Below are 4881 nucleotides of genomic sequence, written 5' to 3' on the forward strand. Positions count from 1 at the left end.
ATGTTCCCAAATGAGACTGAAAATAAGAAAAATCTGTGAGCTTTTAAAAACAATCAATAAAAGGCAGATGTTCTATAAAATAGAAACAGTATATCTGGAGGTTGGAATGAATCCATGAACTTTGACTTTGAATATGTATTTTCATAAGAGGATGAGGTAAGGAAATTCCTTTGAGAGCTGTCAAGGGAAATTTTGGATGAATCCTGGACGACACAAACATCTTAAGGGCTCTGGTATTCAAAGTCCTTCTATTAAAGTGTCTTCCTTGTCTCGTCATTTGGAGTCATAGTCCTTCCAAAGCACCTTCCTCATTGCTCCCTTCACATCCTTGTTCCTCAGTGTATAGATGAGGGGATTGATCATGGGAGTAACGATGGTGTAGAAAAGAGCTATGAACTTGCCCTGATCCTGAGAGTAGTTGTTGCTGGGCTGGAGATAAGCATAGATGGCTGTGCCATAGAACAGGGTGACCACTGTGAGGTGGGATCCACACATCCCAAATGCTTTTCTCTGCCCTGCTGCTGACTTTATTCTTAAGATGGCCCTGATAATCCGACCATAAGAGAACATGATAAATGCAACAGGTGATAGAAGATCCAAGGCACCGACAAAGAAGATCTCAGACTGAATCATAGTGATGTCAGTACAGGCAAGCTTGAGCAATGCAGGAATCTCACAAAGGAAGTGGTCTAATTTATTTCTCCCACAAAGTGGTAAACGGAAGATGAGCACTGTCTGCAATAAAGAGTTGGTAACGCCAAAGAGCCATGAAGCAGAAGCCATGAGGACACAGAGACGTGGGTGCACGATTACTGTGTAGTGAAGGGGCCTGCATACAGCCACATAACGGTCAAATGCCATAACTCCTAAGAGAATGCATTCAGTGCATCCCAAGCCTAGAGAGATGAACAGCTGAACTACACAACCAGCAAAGGAGATAGATTTGTCTGTTCCTCTGAGATTAACCAGGAGCTGGGGAACAATGCTGGTAGTGTAACACAGGTCCAGAAAGCTGAGGTTGGAGAGGAAAAAGTACATAGGGGTGTGAAGATGTGGGTCCAGGTGGGACAATGCAATGATGGTTGTGTTTCCCAGCAAAGTGAAGATATAGAAGATCAAAAGAACCACAAAGAGGACTAGCTCCAGTTGAGGCCTGTCAGAGAAACCTAGTAGGATAAATCCAGTGAAAGAACTTCCATTTTTCTGTTCCATCCTTTGTTAGCGCATGGTTCCTGTCAAGACCAAGCATTTAGCAATTTTTAAAAGATAGCTCCCCAAAAATGGAAAGGGGGCAGAATCTATTATGCTAAAAGACATGACCAAAGGATTTTAAATGCAACTGTTTGAATAAATAATGTACTCATTGATTGACGTATTTTATACTAATTTAATTTCACATATTGCAAAATATATAATCTGATATTTAATATAAGAAAAATCAAATGATGGATCTTGTGTTTGCATCAGTCATAAGTATAAAAGGTCTGTTTCAGATTGAGTTTAATAGGATTTAAAGTTCAGTAAGAATTTCTGTACAATTTAGAGAATGGGAATAAGGGAAAACTGGGACAGTGATCAGAAAGAATAAGAAAGAAATGTGAACAGAGGGAGAGAGGTTATTCCAAATACATATGTTATACTTCTGCACAATTGGATTTGCAAGTACCTCACATGGAATAGAATATAATAAAAGATAATCACTATAATGTGTTCAGATAAAGGAATTTATGACCTAGAATGTATTTGTACAAAGGATTAAATTACATTAAAAAAATCACTAATAGTGCTACACATATACAATTTTGGGAGTTTTGCCTTTCTTCTCTACCTAATATATTATACTTGTGAGACCTACCCTCATCTTTTTGTTTGGTAGTAAAACAATTAAATATTCAAATCCACTGTGAAAATGCCACCATTCAATTATGGTGCTTAACTCTTGCCCTCAAGATGCCTAAAATTAATATACTAATTTAGCAAGAACTCTGAAAATTCATTGGCCATGCATTCTCAGCTGGAATCAGAACTCTAAAAGCCAGTGCCCAACACTTTCCTTTTCCTTCTAGTGATTTTGTTTTCATATATTACCAACAACCAGAGAGTGTCAATTTGCTGAAAGAGATAGGATTATTCCCTATCAACATTCTAATCAGAAGAAACATTTTAAAAAGTTATTCAACTGTTTAATCTATTCACAAATTGTAATGCTTTACATCACTCCCTATGACGAGATAATTAAATAGATAAACAGATAGAGATAAAGAAAGACCCATTCCCAAAGCAATGATAGGTCGAAAGATATTTTGTGAAACTAAAAGTAATAGAAGCAAAGACATAAAGGAAATGATATTTTGGTTTTGCAAAAATGTAAGGACATCCATCTGTATTAGGTTAATTTTATATATACATCATTCTAGTATCTATCTGAAGAGTTAGTTCCACTGAATCAAATACGTTGCCAGCTCTACATTTAGTCGATTGCCATTTTCATCCAGCTATTTAGTATTGTATAAGCAGGATCATACACTGACCAAAATGGAACCAGAAAATGAATAATTCAGATCTATCATTTTCAAATGGTTAGGCATACTGTAAATTTTTTATTCTTCGAAGACTTTTAAAATCTAAATCACGGAGCTACGCCACTCATCAAGCCATGCTGTGGCAGTGACCCACATAGAAGATGGAGGAAGACTGGCACAGATGTTAGCTCAGGGCCAATCTTCCTCACCAGAAAAGAAAAATCTAAATCAGATTAGCATATAGACCCACTGATGTGTAAAACAAATTGGTACAAAACTGGCATAAGACAAATATTGATAAAATCTGAATAAAAGACAAATAAAGATCAAACAGAAGAAGGCAGTGGTAGAGAGGAAGGTGGGAAGTATCCTCTATCACTGACACAAATGTCTTCCTTGTCCCATAATTTAGTTGCAAGGAAAATAAACACCAAAAAAATCATATGTTTTGAAATATTAAAGCACACATAATAAAAACATAAGTGAAAGATAAGTTAAACTAACCTAAGTCCACGCTCAATTCCAAAACAACAATATGGAAGAGTACTAGTTCACATACCTTGAAAAAATGACAATATTTAATTAATAAAAATTCTTTTGCATTTAAAGTTTGAAAAGTTAAAGTATCCAAAGGTTGGAGGCTGAACTGACACGCTAATTACACTTAATAATATTAATACTAATACTAGCTGGTATTATTGAGTATTTGACATATTCCAAAATATTTACATGCATAATCTCAACTAACCTTTCAAAAATTTTTTGAAATGTATTACCGTTTCCTTTATACATATAAGGAAGATAATTAAAGTGGTTAAATACCTTACTCTAGAACAGTAAACTCCTAAATGTTTTGACACAAACCCAGGTTCCTTTGATATCAAAGTTCGTACTCTGAACCACCACATTACTTTATTGTCAATCAAATGAATGTATTAAAATTCAGAGGAATCATCTCACATGACAAGGATATAGGATTTCACAATATTTCATACTTCCCTTCATTTCTTAAAAGGATGTGATCAGTGCTATCAACAAAAAATCTATGCACAAAAAATTTCACAAGACATAGTTGTAAAAGTGAGAGACTGTTTAAGTTGTGCAAGGACAGGATACATCCGCTGATACCTGCTCAAAACAGCAAAGAAAAACAAACCATGGTTCAGTTTCATGCACACATGCCCAAATATAGAGCCACTCATCTGAAATGAACTGCTGGCTAATTTTTAAATTGTATCTAATAAAGGAAGCATACACGAAAGCCAAGGAGGGAAAAAATGAATTGCTAACTCATCCAAGGAAAACACCGATAAAATAATGCACCACTATAATAAAATAATGACGTATTTTATATTATCATATCAATGAGGACCAATACAGCGGTTGATAAAAGAGAAAACCCTGGGAGAGGAAGTTTTACAAACCATTTGATGCTTTACATGATAAAATACATATATTAATAAAAAAAGAATGCTGAATGGCTACCTGTCTGAGAGGTATAAAAATGAATATGATTGGGGCCGGCCCAATGGCCAAGTGGTTAAGTTCGTGTGCTCTCCTTCGGTGGCCCAGGGTTTCACCAGTTCGAATCCTGGGCACGGACATGGCACCACTGGTCAAGCCATGCTGAGGCGGCATCCCACTTGCCACAAGTAGAAGGATCCACAACTAAAAATACACAACTATGTAGCAGGGGGTCTTTGGGAGAAAAAGGGAAAATAAAATCTTTTAAAAAAAAATGAATATGATTTTAGGTTGAAGAATAAAATATCAGGCAAAGAAGATGCCCACTAAAACAGAAAGAAGAATATGATTGTCTCCGTGTGTAGCAATAGCTTTCAGTGCCACACTGGAGAACACATTGGGAGGTAATTAGGATACTAATGTCATATTCTACCTTCTTACTTTTATTTTTTTTCCTCATTACAATTCAGGAAAATTGCTCTCCTTTAGGAAGACTGGATATGGGAAAGATGAAGCTGCAAGATGTATTATCCCATTGATTCTCAAGAGGACGTTCTGCTGATCTGAGTCACTTTGATCCCTTCATCCTTTCTTACTCAGCATCCATACCTCCTAAAGCTGTTCGCACCACCACAAAAGCAATCTTTCGAAGGAAGGAATATTTTTGACTATGGTTAAATGAGAAATTTCATTTCATTTCCTTCCTACCACTTTTAAAGAATTGAGTAATTTGACTGGGAATCATCATCTATGTCTAGACAAGCATCAGTTGACTTAATGCAGTAAGAAGGATTGATTCATATTAGACAAATTATATAAATAACGACTGGAAATGTTAGAAACATTCATCCGAGGTACAGGAACAAGGAATAGTGTCCTTTGATGCTATAAATGA

General features: G+C 36.0%; 1 pseudogene; it reads right to left on the reverse strand.

Annotated features, from left to right (window-relative positions):
• Positions 1-273: 273 nt before the first annotated feature.
• On the reverse strand, positions 274-1227 carry LOC103540663 (putative olfactory receptor 2B8; annotated as a pseudogene).
• Positions 1228-4881: the final 3654 nt, after the last annotated feature.

This window comes from Equus przewalskii, chromosome 19 (assembly GCF_037783145.1).
Source record: "Equus przewalskii isolate Varuska chromosome 19, EquPr2, whole genome shotgun sequence".
NCBI lineage: Eukaryota > Metazoa > Chordata > Mammalia > Perissodactyla > Equidae > Equus > Equus przewalskii.